Raw genomic sequence first — 21,002 nt, forward strand, 5'->3', positions numbered from 1 at the left:
ATGACACACCAACAAGGAATGGATAGAGAGATGGATCGACAGACGCCACAAAGATCTGTGAAAGGATCTATGATAAATCTGAACCAACCATGAACATAGATATGACACACCATGAACATGGAGTTCCAAAAATTACAAGATATCACATCTTGAAAGAGAACTTATCTGATTTTTTTACTCAACAACAAAACTTGTTTTTATTCATGAATTAAGCATCATTATATAGAGGAGATACAACAATTTCGTCCATAGCATGCAGCACAACTTGGGAATTGAAATTCAAACTCTAAAGTACATGTAAGAGAGAAAAACACATAAATAAATGCTGTTTTGAAGATGGGCGAAAATCTCTTTTTTCTTCTTGCTTTTGGGCTTAATCCACTTTGTTGGGCTTTTCTGATGGACCAAGATTCTGGAACAATTTGGTTTGTAGCTTAATTCAATCTGGTCTGGTCAGAATCCTCCTTTGAATGGGCGTATGTCTGAATTCGCGTAAGCTGGAGATCACCTGTTTTGTAAATTGCGTAACTCCTTCATCTGAACTCTGTTTGATCTGATTCTTCTTCCAGAAGTTTCGTAATTAATCTGAGCACATTCTACAGCTGGGTTCATGCACAAATTCCTCGTGGTTTAGCAGATACGCATCAAACAATGAACACATGTCCTCATACTTCCTATTATCATATCATACTCTCATTCTTGAAAAAGGATTTGCCCTCAAATCTGGATAATATTCTTTTTTTCTTTTTTTTTGTTCCATTTCTTTTTTTTTTTCTTTTGACATAATAAAGATATAAAAGTAAAACAGAAATAGAAGATGAAGAGATGAGAAATGAATGAAAGAAAATGGAGAGATGAGAAGATGATAGAATAATAGACCAAACTTAGACTGTTGCTCTGATACCACTTGATAGGAGCTTCCCAAGGAGTCGACACTCTAAGGTGGAGAAAAGGATAAACTTTGCATCCAAGAGACTGTGAAGTCTAAAAGATCAAAGGATGTGGAGCGAATGGTCGCACAAGAGCTGCGGAAGACTCCTGATTTACCGGTGGATCGGTTCTTTGGATATTACACACCAAAGGGGATCGACAACTTGCTGGATATGACACACCAACAAGGAATGGATAGAGAGATGGATCGAGAGACGCCACAAAGATATGTGAAAGGATCTATGATAAGTCTGAACCAACCATAAACATAGATATGACACACCATGAACATGGAGTTCCAAAAATTACAAGATATCACATCTTAAAAAAGAAACTTCTCTGATTTTTTTTACTCAACAACAAAACTTATTTTTATTCATGAATTAAGAATCATTATATAGAGGAGATACAACAATTTCGTCTATAGCATGCAGCACAACTTGAGAATTGAAATTCAAACTCTAAAGTGAATGTAAGAGAGAAAAACACATAAATAAATGCTGTTTTGAAGATGGGCGAAAATCTCTCTTTTCTTCTTGATTTTGGGCTGAATCTACTTTGTTGGGCTTCTCTTATGGACCAAGATTCTGGAACAATTTGGTTTGTAGCTTAATTCAATCTGGTCTGGTTAGAATTCTCCTTTGAATGGGCGTATGTCTGAATTCGCGTAAGCTGGAGATCACCTGTGTTGTAAATTGCGTAACTCCTTCACCTGAACTATGTTTGATCTAATTCTTCCTCGAGGAGTTTTGTAATTGATTTGAGCACATTCTACACCTGGTTTCATGCACCAATTCCTCGTGGTAGAGCAGATACGCATCAAACAATGAACACATGTCCTCATACTTCCCATTATCATATCATACTCTCCTTCTTGAAAAAGGATTTGCCCTCAAATCTGGATACTATTCTTTTTTTTTTTTTTTTTTTTGTTCGATTTTTTTTTTTTTTTTTTTTTGACAAAATAAAGATTTAAAAGTAAAACAGAAATAGAAGATGAAGAGATGAGAATTGAATGAAAGAAGATGGAGAGATGAGAAGATGATAGAATAATAGACCAAGCTTAGAGTGTTGCTCTGATACCACTTGATAGGAGCTTCCCCAGGAGTCGACACTGTAAGGTGGAGAAAAGGATAAACTTTGCATCCAGGAGACTGTGAAGTCTAAAATATCAAAGGATGTGGAGCGAATGGTCGCACAAGAGCTGCGGAAGACTCCTGATTTACCGGTGGATCGATTCTTTGGATATTACACACCAAAGGGGATCGACAACTTGCTGGATATGACACACAACCAAGGAATGGATAGAGAGATGGATCGAGAGACGCCACAAAGATCTGTGAAAGGATCTATGATAAATCTGAACCAACCATGAACATAGATATGACACACCATGAACATGAAGTTCTAAAAATTACAAGATATCACATCTTGAAAGAGAAACTTCTCTGATTTTTTTACTCAACAACAAAATTTATTTTTATAAATGAATTAAGCATCATTATATAGAGGAGATACAACAATTTCGTCCATAGCATGCAGCACAACTTGGGAATTGAAATTCAAACTCTAAAGTGCATGTAAGAGAGAAAAACACATAAATAAATGCTGTTTTGAGGATGGGCAAAAATCTCTCTTTTCTTCTTGATTTTGGGCTGAATCTACTTCGTTGGGCTTCTCTTATGGACCAAGATTCTGGAACAATTTGGTTTGTAGCTTAATTCAATCTGGTCTGGTTAGAATCCTCCTTTGAATGGGCGTATGTCTGAATTCACGTAAGCTGGAGATCACCTGTGTTGTAAATTGCGTAACTCCTTCACCTGAACTATGTTTGATCTAATTCTTCCTCGAGGAGTTTTGTAATTGATTTGAGCACATTCTACACCTGGTTTCATGCACCAATTCCTCGTGGTTGAGCAGATAGGCATCAAACAATGAACACATGTCCTCATACTTCACATTATCATATCATACTCTCCTTCTTTAAAAAGGATTTGCCCTCAAATCTGGATACTATTCTTTTTTTTTTTTTTTTTTTTGTTCGATTTCTTTTTTTTTTTTTTTTTGACAAAATAAAGATTTAAAAGTAAAACAGAAATAGAAGATGAAGAGATGAGAATTGAATGAAAGAAGATGGAGAGATGAGAAGATGATAGAATAATAGACCAAGCTTAGAGTGTTGCTCTGATACCACTTGATAGGAGCTTCCCCAGGAGTCGACACTGTAAGGTGGAGAAAAGGATAAACTTTGCATCCAAGAGACTGTGAAGTCTAAAATATCAAAGGATGTGGAGCGAATGGTCGCACAAGAGCTGCGGAAGACTCCTGATTTACCGGTGGATCGATTCTTTGGATATTACACACCAAAGGGGATCAACAACTTGCTGGATATGACACACAACCAAGGAATGGATAGAGAGATGGATCGAGAGACGCCACAAAGATCTGTGAAAGGATCTATGATGAATCTGAACCAACCATGAACATAGATATGACACACCAAGAACATGAAGTTCTAAAAATTACAAGATATCACATCTTGAAAGAGAAACTTCTATGATTTTTTTACTCAACAACAAAATTTATTTTTATAAATGAATTAAGCATCATTATATAGAGGAGATACAACAATTTCGTCCATAGCATGCAGCACAACTGGGAATTGAAATCCAAACTCTAAAGTGCATGTAAGAGAGAAAAACACATAAATAAATGCTGTTTTGAGGATGGGCCAAAATCTCTCTTTTCTTCTTGATTTTGGGCTGAATCCACTTTGTTGGGCTTCTCTAATGGACCAAGATTCTGGAACAATTTGGTTTGTAGCTTAATTCAATCTGGTCTGGTCAGAATCCTCCTTTGAATGGGCGTATGTCTGAATTCAATCTGATTCTGGTTACATAGTCTGCTGTGTAAGAAAAATTTGCAGGAGGATTTAAGAATCACAACAGAAGCAGGAATGAAATGGTATGTACAAAGGGAAGGTCGGAGTACCTCAGTAGTAGAGGAAGGAATCCATGCTCGCCCAAGGAGGAGCGTGAAACTGGCTCTATCCCTCGCCTTGTTCGGGATACGCGGGTGTGACATCAGCTGGTTGGTCGACTTGCTTCTCAACCGCTTGCGTGTTCTGATACATGTTCGGCTGCTCGTCACACTGCATGTCATCAACTCTGGACTCACCGTGGTTCGATACCAACACAACAACCTCGGTAGGCTGATAGTCACCCTGATGTTCAACTTGCTGCTCAACCTCAACTTCATGCTCCTCTCGAGCTGCAGAATGACGCGTTGATCGCCGACTAGAAGAGGCTCTGGAACCCCGCGAACCGCGTCTCTGTCTCTCCTTAGACTCGTGTGACGAGTGGCGTGAAGGAGCGGGTGAAGGTTGACGCTCCCGAGGCAAATATGAAGATTGACGTGCTGGAGAGGGAATCAGAGAAGGTGTTCACTCTAGGGTTGCGGAAGCGCGTCCTGGCATTGGTCTGGTGTCCGCGGGGATAGACCTAGGGATGGCGGTTGTGGAAGTCGAGCAGCTAAACTTACGCATGAAGTTCTTGATAGTCTTGGTGAAGCTACTGAGCGCCTTGTCTCTGGCTTTCCCCCATCGCTGAAGCTGGTTTAGGCGTTGATGAGCTGCTCTGACCCCCTTCGCCATTCTTGGGTCTGAGTACTCCTCAAAGTAGAACTGCTCTGGGCGGTACTCCTCGGTGTCTTCCTCCATTGGCACGGCCTCTGCTTCCTCAACGTCTACATGCTCCTCTTCAGCTTCGGAATTGTATAGGGTATCCGCGGGAGGGATGAACTCGATATGCTCACCCCCTAAGATCGTAGTCAACTCGACGCAAGGGAGGAGTAATCTCGAAGGACCGACAACAGGATGCACAAAGTTGTAGAGCAACCGTCCATGTCTCAAACCCCAATCCAAAGTGCGTAGCTGTCGCAGGTTGTTGATATCTATCCAACGTGGTGGGTGCGACTCAGAGTGCAGGGGAACACCAGCAGCCTCAAGAAACCAAGTCACTACCCCTCCCATGCACATTACTCCGGGAGTGTGGTTGCTGCTGAGCCTAGAGACCCAATTCTTGTATGACATCAGGTAGTTGATAAGATAGAGCGAGATGGAAGTGTTGGATATGTCACCTTGCATCGCAGTGCAATCCATGGCAGTGAATGAGAGTTCCTTAAGCGCGAGATCAATCATCTCAAGCTCTCCGTTTGTCATGTATCCCTTGATCTCTTTGGCGTAGAATGCATTCGAAACCGCCTTCTGGAAGTAACGCAACACTGGGCTTTGCAGGTTCAGCGCTTTTGTCTTCGATGAAGTGAATGTGGGCGTGCTCCCAATTGTTTCCCAGAGGGTGGCTATCTCAGTCTGCTCAAATTGTGGCGTAGTCCCCGTTCCGCTGGGAAATCCAAACATCTCTTCGACGATTCTGAGGGTGAGAGTGTAGAATTGGCCGTGAACGCAAAATGTAATGTAACCCGGACCTCCATCAGACATCATTCCCGGATCATCCGCATATAAGTGCATCTCCAGAGTGCAGAGGAACTGAATTGTCTCTTCCCTGTATCCAATTTTGGGTGTGTTCATGATTCTCTCCAGATGGCACCTCCTAAACAGATACTGAACATCCTCTGCAATCTCGAGTTGCTGCATCGTCTCCACATGGGGATACCTTGTGCATCGAATTCCAACTGCTGGAACAGCTCGTAGTATTCCTTGGGAGTTAGTTTTGTCTCAGCGCTCTTCCGTCTGACCGATTTTCTGGGAGCTTGTTCTGAGCGCAACGCAGGTTCCTCCTGCTCGTAATCACTCCCGTCCTCCTTTGAGTTTGAAGCTCGTGCTGGTCTCTTCCCGCGACTCTTACTCTTAGAGAGCGGTTTGTCTGGTCTGCTTGACCCAACGCCTTGCGTAGGCGGCTTAGAAGTTGCAACACGTCCTGGTACCTCACAACCATACTTCTCATACATCTCATCCCAAAAATTGTCAGACATTGTAAAGCTGAGACAATTCAAACTCAAAATCAAAGATTAGTAGGTTAGTGACCGGGCAATAATACAAATCGCAAAAATCAATGAGAGAGCTAAGGTGTTGGGAACGACAAACGCAAAGGATCGAGGATGGGCGTGTCGGATGAGAACGGCTCGAACGGGTGTGACAAGAATGGCTCGAGTGAGTGGAGATGGTGACAGTGGCTTGATCGAGAAGTGGCTCAGACGAGGTGTGCAACAGTAGCTCGAGAGAGGCGGTTGGTGGGTGCCTCGAGCAGAGCTTCGCAGGGTCGAGGAGACTGCCTTGTACGAGACCAGACGGCGGCAGCGGCATGGTAGTGGAGTGATGACGACCGACCGAGTAGTGCAAATGACGGCTCGATCGAAGCTTGACGAAAAGGGCTCAAACAAGGGGATGCGAGGCGAGAGCGAACGTAGCAGCGTCGGCGTGGTTCGGTTGAGGCGCTTGACGGCAATGGCTCGACGCAAGCAGCATAGCGCGGCTCGATCGGAAGGAGTGAGCGTGGCTCTATCAAAGGCGTGAGCTCGAATGGCGACTGGCTCAAACGGCAGTGCGGCGGACACGACAGTGACAATGGCTCGAGCAGCTGGGTTCAGACGGACCTAAAGGAGAGAGAGAGTGAAGTTGATAGCAAATGGTTGGTGGGTGTAGAGAAAGAAGGGGAGAGGGAAGTTTAATTATAGAGGGAGTGTGCTCGAGTGAGAGGGGAAAGGAGTGATGGGCTGGATGAGATGACACAAAGTGTTTGTGTCTCATAAGAGGGAGCAAGAAAGATGAGAGGTGAAGTGACAAGAGCATTATTAATTCACGTGGGGGAGGAAAAAGAGTAGTGAAGATTGAGTGGAGAGGGATGCCCCCACTCTCCTTTTCACTCCACTAGTCCCTGTATCCTCTGTTTCTGTTGTCCATGCTCCCTTCTGTAGATTCCTGAATACAAGAAAACCAAAAACAAAAATTAAAAACACAAGGATCCTAAAAAAAATATTTCTAGTGATACCTTTAGGACTTCCTCCCAAGTGAACTTGTTTAAAGTCTCTAGCTTGACTTTTCAGCTTTTTAGGCTTTTGGGGGTTCATAGAGGAGCACAGAAAACCCCTCTGGTCGGACTTGATCAGCTAAATATTTCTTGACTCTTTGACCATTTACAGTGAATTCGCTACCATCCTTGTTCAGAAGAGTGATAGCTCCGAATGGCAGAACTTCCTTGACGTCAAAAGGTCCAGACCACCTGGACTTAAGCTTTCCCGGAAATAACTTAAGTTTGGAGTTGAAAAGCAGAACCTAATCTCCAGCCTTGAGCTCCTTGACAACAATTTTTCTATCATGAAAATTCTTGGTTCTTTCTTTATAAATCTTAGAACTCTCATAAGCATCAAGTCGTATTTCTTCCAACTCATGGATGTCAAGAGTTCTTTTAGCCTAAGCTGTGTCAATATCCAAGTTCAGCAACTTGATTGTCCAAAGCGCTTTGTACTCAACCTCCACAGGGAGATGACATGCTTTACCATACACCAACTGAAATGTTGTTCTGCCTATTGGCGTCTTGAACGCTGTTCTGTACGCCTGGAGTGTCTCGTCCAACTTGACTGACCAATCTTTCTTTGAAACCCCAACAATCCTTGACAAGATACCTTTGATCTGCTTATTTGAGACTTCAACCTGCCCGCTAGTCTTAGGGTGATACGCAGTAGACACCTTGTGCTTGATCCCATACTTTCTCAGCATACCCTCAAACACCTTGTTGACGAAGTGAGTTCCACCATCACTGATCACCGCTCTGGGTATCCCATACCTTGGAAAGATTATACTTTTGAACAACTTCAGAACAACCTTGTGATCATTGGTAGGACTGGCAATGGCTTCGACCCACTTAGAAACATAATCAACTGCCACTAGAATATAGACATTGCCATTTGATGAAGGGTTGAAAGGACCCATGAAGTCGATAACCCAAACATCAAATATCTCTACTTCCAGGATCGGATTCTGGGGCATCTCGTTCCTCCTTGTGATGTTGCCCATCCTCTGACAAGCATCACACTTGGTTATGAAGCTGTGAGTATCTTTGAACAAGGTTGGCCACTAGAGACCTGCTTGAAGAACCTTCTGAGCTGTCTTGAATGTGGCGAAGTGACCTCCATAGGTGGAGCCGTGACAGTGCTCAAGCACTCCCTGCACTTCCCCCTCTGCTATGCATCTATTGAACAGACCGTTAGAACCTCTTTTGTACAGATATGGCTCATCCCAGAAGTAGTGGTTGACCTCCCTGAAAAATTTCTTCTTCCTGTAGGGATCCATGTCATCAGGAACTTCTCCACAAACCTTGTAATTCACGACATCTGCATACCATGGTGCATTCTCAGAAGTGATCGCCATGCATCTGATTCTGAGGTTCTCAACCCCTGTGTCATGCATCTGCTCACAAACCTGGGCGACCAGAAGTTGTTCCTTAGGCATTGAATCATCTATGGGAACAGAATCTTCAATCCTCATTCTAGACAAATGATCTGCAACTCCATTTTCTATGCCTTTCTTGTAACCTATCTCCATGTCAAACTCCTAAAGAAGCTGGATCCATCTCAACAGTCTCTGTTTGGTATCCTTCTTCGAGTAGATGTGTCTCAGAGCAGCATGGTCGGTATACACTATGACCTTCGAACCCACAAGGTAACTCCTGAATTTTTCGAATGCGAACACAACTGCTAGGAGTTCCTTCTCTGTGGTAGCATACCTTCCTTGAGTCTCGTCCAAGGTGCGACTTGCGTAGTAGATGACATGAAGCTTCTTGTCAATACACTGTCCCAGAACTGCGCCAACTGCGAAGTCTGAAGCATCACACATGATCTCAAACGGATGATCCCAATTTGGAGCTTGTACTATGGGTGCCGAAACCAAGGCCTCTTTGATCTTGCTGAAAGCTTCTAGGCATGTTGCATCAAATTCGAACTCAACCTCCTTGCAAAACAACCTTGTCAATGGTCATGCAATTTTTGAGAAGTCTTTGATGAATCTCCTGTAAAACCCAGCATGTCCCAGAAAGCTTCGGATGTCCTTCACTGTCTTAGGTGGTTGAAGCTGAACCATGACCTCAATTTTAGCTTTGTCAACCTCAATTCCTTTCTCAGAAATTTTGTGTTCCAGAACGATACCTTCTTCAACCATGAAGTGGCACTTCTCCCAGTTCAGCACCAAGTTCGTCTCCTCACATCGCATCAATACCCTGCACAGATTTAACAAACAGGAGGAGAAAGTGGAACCGTATACGGAGAAGTCGTCCATAAACACTTCCACTGACTCCTCAATCAAATCCGAGAAAATTGATGTCATGCACCTTTGAAAGGTGGCGGGAGCATTGCATAAACCAAATGGCATGCGTCAGTAGGCAAAAGTGCCATAGGGACAAGTAAATGTTGTCTTTCCTGATCATTTGGGTGGATAGGGATTTGGAAGAATCCACTATACCCATCAAGGAAATAGTAGTAGGGATGACTGGCTAATCTTTCTAACATTTGGTCAATGAAAGGCAAAGGGAAATGATCTTTCCTAGAAACAACATTCAACTTCCTATAATCAATGCACATCCTATGTCCTGTGATGGTCCTAGTTGGGATTAGCTCATTTTTTTCATTTTTGATGACAGTGATTCCTCCCTTTTTAGGTACACAATGCACTGGAGATACCCAAGTACTATCAGAGATAGGATAGATAACTCCAGCATCAAGCAGTTTTAAAATTTCTTTCTTAACTACTTCCTTCAGGTTAGGATTCAGTCTCCTTTGGGGTTCAATACTAGCATAAGACTCATTTTCAAGATTGATCCTATGTGTGCAAAGACTAGGCGAAATACCTTTGATATTATCTAATGAATACCCGATAGCTTTTCTATACTTTTTAAGCTCAGTCACTAGCAACCCCAATTCATCATCACTCAACCTAGCATTCACAATGACAGGATAAGTAGAATTGGTTCCCAGAAAAACGTACCTAAGTCCGGAAGGGAGAGTTTTGAGTTCTACCTTCGGAGCTTTCATTTCCGACCAGTCGTCAGCATGGGCATCAGGAGCGGTCACGGTCGAGTGCGGTTCGAGCGGTGGTTCGAGTCGGGTCTTGACGTTTGTCGAGTGGAAGGTTTCACGTTCTGAACTCTCTGTCTCAACTACACATACCTCCCCTGCGTCAGATAGCTGCTCGAACTTCTCTGATTCATCCGTCTCTCTGTAGGAGTCTAGCATATTCTTGTAACAAGTGGTCTCCCCATGCAGGAACCCTTCTTCTCCACCCTTGGTCAAAGCAGTCTTGAGATGATCCTCCTCAGCTAATTCCTCCAACAACTCATCAGCCAACTTATCCATCTCTTCAATGTTGAAGACTTGTCCTCCTATTGTTGGCTTCTTCAAAGTATCCTTGATGTCAAACTTCATAATAAATGATGGCTCCAGCAGTCGCCAGGAACGGTCTTCCTAAGATGAGAGGATCTTTCGGTTCGTCATCCATCTCCAGAACCACGAAGTCGGTTGGCACTTCCACGTCTCTGATCCTGACAGGTAAGTCCTCTAAGATACCATGTGGAAGTCTCACTGATCTATCTGCAAGGATGAGGGAGATATCGCATCCCTTAAACCTTGTGAAACCCAACCTCTTAGCCACAGAGAATGGCATCAGATTCACTGAAGTGCCAAGATCACATAAGCACCTTTCAAAAGACATAGGTCCAATGGAGCAGGGTAGAGTGAATGATCCAGGATCTTTGAGCTTCTTGGGTACAACCTTCTTCTGGATGATTGCACTGCACTCAAGACTTAGTACCACCATGCCTTGAACTTCTTTTGATCTCTCCATCACCAAGTCCTTGAGGAATTTTTGGTAGTGAGGAACGAGTGCGAATGCATCCAGCAATGGCATCCTCAACTCAATCTCTTTGACTTGTTTTTCGAACAAGGCTTTATACTTCTCAGTAAGTTGCTTCTTGAACCTCACTGGAAATGGTAGAGGAGGCTTGTACGGTGGAGGGATGAACCTCGTAGGTCTGTCATCGGAAACAACAGGCTCCTTAACAGCTTCAGGTTCAGACTGCTTCACTGGTTCAACCGGATCCTTGATTGCTTCGACTGGGTTCTCCATCTGAGCTTTATCCTGAACAAAATCCTCCCCATCTAATTACTCACTGTCGTCAGTGACGTCTGGAACTCCTTGCCTGGGATGCAATGTTTTCCCACTTCTCAGCATAATGGCATTAGCGAACTCCTTGGGGTTCTGTACAACCTTACCTGGGAATTGGCCAGGCTTTGGTGTAGAAGTAGAAGCGGATTGCCCTTCCATGTACCTTATCTTCGAATTCAGAGCTTCGAATTTGACGTTCAGATCATTGTAGGAACATTCCATCCTCTGAATAAGGTCAGCAAACTTCTTAGCAGTATCCATAGAACCGCTAGCTTGACCCTGAAGAAGTTGTTGCATCATTTGCTTCATTTCTTGATCTCGGGTTGTAGTAGGCTGAACTTGTTGAGGGCGGAATCCTGGTGGTGGACCTGAAGGAGCTTGGTAACCCTGTTGGAACTGCTGCGTTGGGGCGAATCCCGGATTGTAAGGCACAAAAGGTTTTTGTTGACCTTGCTATTGTTGTTGAGGCGGGTACACCTGATCTTGTGGATTAGCAACATTGTTACTTCGGTAAGACAAATTGGGGTTCGTCTTGTAGGGGTTGTAACCTTTGTTGTATCCACCCTGATTCTGGACATAGCTGATCTCTTCACTTTGCTCACCCTCCCCATCTGGAACTTGGAATTGGTCATCCTTAGATACGAAGTGGACGCTCCTCTGCTGGCTCAGCAAGATACGGTCAAGCTTCTCATTTACATTCTTGAAGTCCTTCTTGTACTTTTCCTCAGACCCAGCGTCGCTGCGAACTGTGCGGTCATAATCCTCATTGTAGTTGTCGTCAGACTGGGCAAGATTCTCCACTAGTTGCCAACCTTCATCTACGTCCTTGTTCAGGAAGTTACCGTTAGAAGCAGTCTCAAGCAAAATGCGTATTTTGGGAAGGACACCACGATAGAGAGTACGCAGTAATGACTCGTAGCTGAAACCATGGTGTGAACACTAGCTGTGGTAACCCTTGAAACGCTCCTAGGCTTCACATAATGATTCTGAGCTCTTCTGAGTAAAGCTGGAAATCTCATTCCTTAGACGTGCTGTTCTGGAATTGGAGAAAAACTTGGCCAAGAAGGCTTTCTTGCAAGCGTCCCAAGTGGTGATTGATCCCTTGGGAAGGTTTTTCTCCCATTGATGAGCTTTGTCTCCCAGGGAGAATGGGAAGAGGCGCAATTTGTAACCATCCTCACTCACGCTGTTAATCTTGGTGAGACTGCAAAGACGGTCGAACTCGTCCAAGTGGTCGAGTGGATCCTCCATAGGCAACCCGTGAAACTTGTTTCCTTGGATCATGGAGATCAGACCACTTTTGATTTTGAAGTTGTTGTTCTGCACGACGGGAGGGACGATTCCAGCACGCTGAGTATGAGTATTCGGTGCATCCCCAGCACCAATGTTTCGCGGTCCCGGATGTGGTGCATTCTGTTGTTCCATAGTGACTGGTACGGGATGATCAGTGAATTGACGAGCTTGTCGTGGTCGTTGCAACCGATTGATTTCGTCGATAACAGGAAGGAGATTCTGATGCCCTCTTGATCTGGTGTGCATGCAAGGTTGCAATCAACAGGTACCTGAGATGAAAAAAAAACAAGAAGACAACCAAAGCAAGTCAGTACCCAGAATGATAAGTGTAACAGAACTTAATCTTGCAAAACTTGAAAACTTAAATGTAGCAAAACGAATCCCAAACGGCAACGGCGCCAAATTGATACTAAGATTTTTGTGTCTCCTAGTAGGTTCAATTAACCTTATGCAATTGTAATACTTAAGGTGTCAATCCATTTGGGAAACTTTACTAACAATTAAGATGCAGTCAAGAAATCACAAGTCAAGCCAATTCAAATAGAGTGTTTGTCTAACAGTCCTAGAATGATGACAATATAAAAACGGAAATGAGTCACGGAACTAGAAACGAGAATGCATGACGAGAAACTAAAATGAATGAAAACGGAGACGAGTCTAAGCATGAACTAAAAAATCAACAAACGAAACAGTCTCAGGAATGTAATAAAAATCAGAAAGAAAGAAGTCCTAAGGATGGGAGTAATTGATGTCGGTAGAGTATCCTAGTCTATAGAGTGTTTAACATACCACAAGCAAACTATCCCTAAACAATGAACATCACAACTTAGCTAATCCAATCTCTTGACAGAAGCTACTCAAACTCAACCACTTCCAAACCTAGCTCTCGCTAGAGAAACACGATCAAGCATGGCATGAAAAACAAGTTCATTCACGTCAACAAACATCCTAGACAACTAATCTCTTAGGCTAGGAACGTAAGTCTCTGGCACTAGTTGGTCAGACATTTCATCGAACACCTTTTGGGTGCAGAAATGTCTAAAACCTAGTTCCAATTGATCAGAGAGAAACAAGTATTTCTAACTCTAGTCCAGAAGGGAATCATACAAATCAAAGCTTAAACACTCTACATCCTAAGATCCTCCACCTAATCTATCCCATCCTCAAGAACTACTACACTACTCAGATCCGAAAATTATCATCAAGGATGCAAACATAGAAAACATTGAAACAAGCATAGTAAGATAGATAAATATAAGATGAACAACTTTGTAGAAGGAATCAAATGAAAAATCTCAATAAATCTCCACGATATCGGAATACAAGTCTCAGAACGTATTTTTGTGGCTAGGTTAAAAACCTTCTGGGAAGAAAAACAATACGAGATAAAAGATTCCCCTCAGCAAAGACTTAACAAAATGTATATATAGTAGTCCAACATGGAAAGCCCTAAAACTTAAAACGACAAGGTAAAGCAAAACAATGTGTTATCCTTGCTAAATGCATGATAAATATATGCTAAGGAGAGACAAAATATAGACATATCACCATGCCGGAGGGCCGCCAAAGCAACCTCGTCGTTCAAATTTGATATCCTTGCTTTGACTGCCTTGAAGCGAGTTACGTATTCGCGAAGTGACTCTTCCTTTCTTTGGATTAAGAGCTAGAGGTAGGATTTGGTCACCTCAGCTTGGAAGAAAATCGAGTACTGCTTCAGAAAGACAGCAGCGAGTTGGTCGAAGGAATCGATGGAATTTGATTCCAAGGACGCGAACCTTTCTAGGGCTGGTCCGACTAAGTTTTCGGCGAAGTATCGAGAGTAGCCAACCTCACATTCATCGTCGGTGAGGTAAGACTTGGTTATTGCCAATCTGAAAGACCGGAGGTGTGCTGCGGGGTTAGACGTGCTTGCATATTCAGGTCAGACGTAGTTTACCCACGTCTCGAAGGCAAACTTTCCGATGCAGCGCTCGTGGCCAGGTGGACCTTTGAACGGATTCATGTACTCAGTGAGGAATTGGGCGCTGACTGCATCGTTCCTCGGGGGACCGGGAAGGCCGAAGCTGCCAGCCACCGTGTGACGGGGTATTCCGCTCAAGAATTCCTCGGTCGAACCTGGGTTTGTTCCTACCAGGGGATTCATTGGAGCGTTAAAATTGCTGACATCGCGTGCTGTTGAACCGACATGGCTAACTGAGGGCTGGTCAGCAGGTCGTGAGCTCGCTGGCTCGTTGAAGGTAGTTAAGCTCAGAGCTCGCGGATTTTCTGAGGTCGCGAACACAGGTAATGTCCTAAGCCCATGCAGGGTGAGGTGGACTGTCTCGAAAATCGAGGCGGGTTCGAGGCAGCGCTCTTTCCGCAGAATCGGTTGAGATTGGTTCTGAAGGGCGCTAGGCAGCGGATCCATACCTGGGTCATGAGAGCTTGATTCGTCGCGTCTTGGTTTTGTGTCTTATCGATCAAAACGGCGAGCAAACCTCGTATTTCTGAGAGATTGGTCCCGCTGGGAGTCCTTGAGGATGGTAGGGCAGTCGGATGTTGCCCGAGTCGATTCGTTATATTGTTCTGATAGCAAATCCTTACCCGGGACTGGTTTCTGCTTCCTGACAGGATCGTGGGAATCAAAATTGTAACCCCGGTGGGGATTCCATGGTTTGGGATGCCAGGATCCTGGGCCGGAATGAATCTCTGGTGGGCGAGATCCGAATGACCCGAGGAATCTTGGTCCGATGTCTGGGTGTCGATAGGCAGCGGATCCGTCCCAGATCTGGCCGAATTTTAGATCTCCCGATCAGAGTGGGTATGGATCTGCTCGTCTCGAGCGGGAGCGATCATATGTTCCTGGAGAGCCGCTGCCGGCGTGATGGTGTTGGTGTGTTCGGGGCTAGATTCGGAAGCGATTGCGCTGGTTGTAGATGGATCCATTTTGCCTAGATTTCTTCAAAGTGATCGACTTTTATGAATAGAAAAGACCTAACTCCCCACAGGCGGCGTCAAATTGTTGAAACGAGAAACATCAAATAAATTGATTTGATTAGGAAATAAGATCTGGGCGGACTTTCGGTCTAAATCGATATGAACTAAGAAGAATTGCAAACTAGATTTTTTGGTATTAAATTGTGTGTTGCTCTTAACCTAAATTACATGATCGTCTGCTTTACGAATTCTATCTATTTAAACTCAACAGCCTCGACTTGTCGTTCCACTCTCTCCATGAATCTCGTCTACGATCTCTTGACCTTATCTCGCCACTGACTCGACCTCGACAACAGAATTCTCGTATTGGGCTCGCACCAGGCCCACTATCAGGTCCATATCTTGTTTCCCTAACGGGCTCTTCATGGGCCTGCACATCGGCGAAACCCAACACTAACAGATATGAATATAAAATTATATATGATAACAGAAATAAATTAGAGGAATTGCAAAAAATAGGTGAAATTAAATAGTATCATTTATGTAAATTCAAATTTATAATGGGTGTATTGTGTATCAATTTCAGTTAGAAACCAACAAAGGAAAAATAATTGTATCTCCTTTTTTTTTTTGTCATCTGGTTTTATATTAGAAACTGAACAGAAATAACATATGTTGAATACAAAAAGGTGAAAACATTGAAATCACCTAAGTGCTCATGTAATGTGGTCACGGTTAGCTTCTTTGAAAAAAAAACTTAGTTCAAAAAAACCCTGGTGCTCCCTTCTCTCTCTGAACTCAGCCGCCGGAAGAAAATTTGCAGATCTGGGGTTGGAATGTGGTGGCTTCCTTAGCACCGGCTCTAGCGCCCCCCCCCCCCCCCCTCTTTGTTTAGATTTCGTCCTTGTTCTCTCTTTTCTAGTTTATGGTGGTTATTTTTGGAGGCTCTTCTTGTCGAATCGGATCGGATTTTGGAGGCTCTTCTTGTTCTCTCTTTCGCCGGTGACCGATGTCTCTCGATGGGTTTGAGTTCTCTCTGCTTTGCTGCTTAGTCTTTGTTTTTATCTCTGCTCCCGTGCGTGTCTTTTTCCAGTTATCTGGTTGGTATCAGCTACGTTCCAGCAGATCCGCAAGGTTGAGCTTCTGTGTCGACGGCTTAGTTTTAGATCCTGTGTGAAGAGGAAGCAGATTGAAGGAGGGAAGTCATTGGTTGTGAGTTGCTGTTGTGGTCAGAGATGTGTCCCGTTTCTCTTAGCGGGTTTGTCTAGGTTGTGGTTTAGTTTGGGCGGTGACACTCGAAGTTGGTGGCTTTGCAGTGGCGGACTCGTTTCACTTCTTCTGGTAGGGTATTGTATTTAAATCGTCTCTCTTCCTTGGATTTTGTTTGTGGTTTTGGTATCTGTGTGGCTTCAACCGATGGTTTCAGGTTGCAAAGAGAAGTTAGTGGTTTGTGTCTTCTCTCAAATTCACCTTCTCTGTTGGTTTGTACCCAATCCTTAGTTCTTCTGCTCTATTAGGTCTCCTGGCTAGTCAGTGTTTGCGCTATATGCTAGGTTTATTTCCTTCTGCTTGTCATCTGCATGGTATTTTGTTGCTAGCCATCTACTAGCTCTTTGAGCTCTAGGCTTAGTAGTGGAATCGTCTTTCAGCTGTTCTCTTGCGAGGAGGTCACCAGTTTTGATTCTATAGATGGTTATAGCTGGGTCGACGAGCGTCTGCGTGTAAGAGCTGTTAGGCTTCTTTGGCTTGTCTCAGGTCGAATCTCAAGGAATTCTTCTTTGTCCTTAGTTTGGCTCGCTTTCTCTCGACTGGTTTTGTGTGACTGGATGGTTGTGGCTTCTGTTTCTCTGATGTCGTTCGAGCTTGCTTTCGTTCCTGCCGGTGCTGATGATGGTTTGTCGACGGTGTGCTATCATGGTTTATAGCACTTCCGGTCTTATCGGTACTCTCCGGCTCTTACAGGTTCTATGGGAAGGCTTAGTGAGTTTCTTTCTGGTTCAGTAGGGCAGTTTTAGTACTTAGGTTTTCGTTTTTTTCTTAGTGACTTGTGTTTCTAGGTTGTTAGTCTTTCTATCTATGTTTCCGGAAGTGTGTAACTTGCCGACTTAGATCTCTGGAAGTGTGTATCTCCCTTTAAGATGTTTACCAAAGTACCAAAAAGTCATTAATTGTAATTCCATGTCCCTCTCTCACCAGTCACACAGTCTAGTTAAAAAATCAGGGAGAGAGGTTTGAAAATGTCTTCCGTCCAAAATCGTGTCCCATGGAAACTTTTGAATATTCTTTTTTTTTTCACTGAGTATATATTGATTAGAAGATTAGGTGTTACAAACAGGGAACTGGCTTATGGAAAGCCTTCACCTGACCAGGGACTCGAAAACTAGAAAGGATTTTCTAGTCACAGTAGATACATGTCATAGACCATGATCTTTACAAAAAACAAAAAAATTCCTGTCTAAGGGTTAGCGGATTAATTAGAGAATGGATTCTCTCAATGAAAATACAAATATGCTAACCAGGAAGGAAGACCCGCTGTTACATAAGAGTGAAGTCTATTATCTTCAGTTACACTTCTGGCAATGAAAAAAGCTCCTTGATTCTCTGCCCTCAAAGCCCCAACAAAAAAACCATTCCCCTACTAGGTTTAAACACAATACCAATTGAGAGGAATGGAACCTAAAAGATAGCCACGCCTTTGGCCTGTTAACTGCACTTACCAATACCGAATCCTCCAATGCAAAAAGGACCTTACTGATTTTGTGGCTTATCATACTTTCGATTGCCCAAATCGCACTAATGAGAGAAGCCTCCTGTTTGGATTTGATCTTGGAGAAAGGTCTTCTACTGTGAAGGATTACCATTCCAGAAGCATTCTGTAGAATCTAAGAAGCTCCAACTATCTCAGTTCTTCTTGACCAGGAGACTCCAATACTACATTTCAACCAATCGTCAGATGGAGGATCCCAGAGAATCAAGGTCGTCGATGGGGAGGGGGATACAGTAGGCATACTTGAAGAGAGGGGAAGGGTATCTCCTGAATCTTCCACCCTTTGCGCATCAAACCAAACATCAACATCAACTTTGATCTTTTTCACCGTCTCTAACGGAGAGAAACTCTTTCCTTCAAAGAACAATGAATTCCTGTTCTTCCAGATCCTCCATAAGATCCAAGGAAAACTTCTTCTGATCTCTATGGGCCATAGAATGCTATCCCTATTGATTAAGAGGTGGTGAATGTGGGAAAAAACAGAGCCTTCACCCGGATTAAAGTTTGGTGTAGGGTAGTCTGAAAGAGCCCATATCTGACGAGCCAAAGAGAAAGAGAAAAGTACATGAGAGATCGATTCTCCGGCCAAGCCACACGTAGAACAAACCACATCAAACTTTAACCCCCTGCGAGAGAGCAGATCGCCTACTGAAAGAGCTTCACTCAATAATTTCCATAGGAACACTTTAATCTTTGGCTCAGTCTGGAGTTTCCCAACTTGATCTTTGAGGCCATTGATAGATGGTCAAGCTGAAACTTCCCTTATGAGAGGAGCTTTTGCAATTTGAGAAGCCAACCAGTAACCTGATTTCACTGAGTAATCACCACTTTTGTTGTGTTTCCACGCCCAGAAGTCGTTCATTGAAACCACCGGTTTATTTGCTCTTATCTTTTGGACATCATCTGGAAAGAACAGCTCATCCAGCTTGTCAATAATCCAATCCCTTTTATCAAAGTCTATCAAGTCACTGACTTTGAGATTGATATTGATTAGGTCGTTTTTAATCAAAGGAGCTCTCGAGGTCCCGTCAACCAACCAGGGATCACACCAAACACTTAAGCTAGCTCCATTTCCAACTCTTGTGATTAACCCTTTGAATAACAATTCTCTTCCATGGAGTAAGCTTCTCCAACCAAAGGAGGGTCTATTACCCAGAGGGGCAAACTGAAGGTCCTCTCTAGGGAAATAACGGCTTTTCATGAGACGAGAAAACAGACCGTCGGGCTCCTGGATAATTCTCCATGCCTGCTTTGCTAAGAGAGCTTGGTTAAAGGTACCAATATCTCTAAAGCCCATACCTCCCAAGTTTTTGGGAAGACATAATCTATCCCAGCTTTGCCAATGAATCTTCCTGACATGTTCATTAGAACTCCACCAGAAATCAGCTAAAGCACTTGATAGGTTTGCACAAGTCTTTTTTGGAAGCTTAAAACAAGACATGGCAAAAACTGGCATCGCCATTGCAACTGTCTTAATCATAACCTCCTTTCCTCCTTGCGATAAAGTTCTCGAATACCAGCCTGAGAGTTTGTTTTTCACTCTATCTTTTAAGTAGTTGAGCATCTCAATTTTGGACCCACTAAAACACTCAGGGAGACCTAGATAGGAGCCTGCACCACCTTGATTAGAAATTCCCAGGCTACTTTGGATACCGCCTTTGATCAGCAGAGGAACCTTTTTCCCAAAGGTTATTGAGGATTTGGTGACATTGATAACCTGACCGGAGACTTTCCCATAAGCCGATAAAATCTTCTTTAGGAACTCAGCTTCCTCCAGGGTTGCTTACAGGTGATGGATTATAGGGCCATTATCCGAGAACTGAACTCCTGTAATCTTCTTGTCCAAATCCTAAAGAAGAACTTTTGAATATTCTTTCTTCTATTTTCTTTAATTTGCTTTAAATATTTCGTTATTATCATAACATATTTCTGGCAATGATTGTCTACGTTGAAGTAAAGTTTAGAGTGAAGAGCGTATTGCATGTATATTGTTAGTATGTATGAAGATGAATTATTAACCTACGTACTACGTACTACCTTGTAAGTTTTTTTTTCTTTAATGTGTTAGCATTTTCTGTCGTTTAGGTAAATTTTTTATTCTGTCATCTTATTATAGTAAATACTCTGGGGTTTTATAATGAGACTAGATAAGGTCCGCGTAATAACGCAGATAAAAATTAAAATTAATTAGAATAATTAAATAGTAATATACATGTTTTTAGAATTTATCTTGTAACATTTTAATATTGAATATAAACCTCTCATATTTCATTTTAATACTCTCTCAGTTCCATTATATAAGAATTTTAAGGCTTACTTTTGCTCTATTTTATAATATTTTCTCCACTTTCTACGTACAATTTCTATTAATATAACTATTTGAACTATGCAGTATATTTTTTTATTGGTTGAAATTTTTTAAATGACATAATATTTATTGTTTATTAATCTTTGTGTTTTTATCTTAAAACTTTTATATGACTGGAAGTACCATTTAAATATCTATACCATCATAATAAACCATATTTTAAGTTTTTTTATACATTTCATCTTAATGCATATAATTAAATATTTTATTTCAGACACAATTAATTCATTATATCAAACCTGTATCTTAGTAAGAATCATAAATACAAATAAAAATTAACAAAATACAATTCACAACAAAAACTGAATCAATATTATTTAAGATGTATTTGTTATGTTGTTATCTCAAAAGTACTAATTTTAGCTCATGTCATAATCAATTTTAAATGAGTGAAATTTATAAAATAAAAACATATATAAAAACATAGAGACATTCTCATCAAATAACTTAAGATTCATTCCTATAAATTATAATTTATTTCGAATTATCTTATGTTTTAACATATGCATTACAAAAATACATGTGTTGAAATTATAAAATCAAATGTAAAAAAATAT

At 42.4% G+C, this 21,002-nt stretch overlaps 1 non-coding gene across 1 annotated transcript; it reads left to right on the forward strand.

Annotated features, from left to right (window-relative positions):
- Positions 1–12,023: 12,023 nt before the first annotated feature.
- Positions 12,024–12,130, forward strand: LOC147942249 (small nucleolar RNA R71). Its single transcript, XR_015560573.1, has one exon. It is a non-coding gene; the product is annotated as a small nucleolar RNA R71 (small nucleolar RNA).
- The last annotated feature ends 8,872 nt before the right edge of the window (positions 12,131–21,002 follow it).

Source organism: Camelina sativa, chromosome 6 (genome assembly GCF_030686135.1).
Source record: "Camelina sativa cultivar CO46 ecotype springtype chromosome 6, ASM3068613v1".
Taxonomy (NCBI): domain Eukaryota; kingdom Viridiplantae; phylum Streptophyta; class Magnoliopsida; order Brassicales; family Brassicaceae; genus Camelina; species Camelina sativa.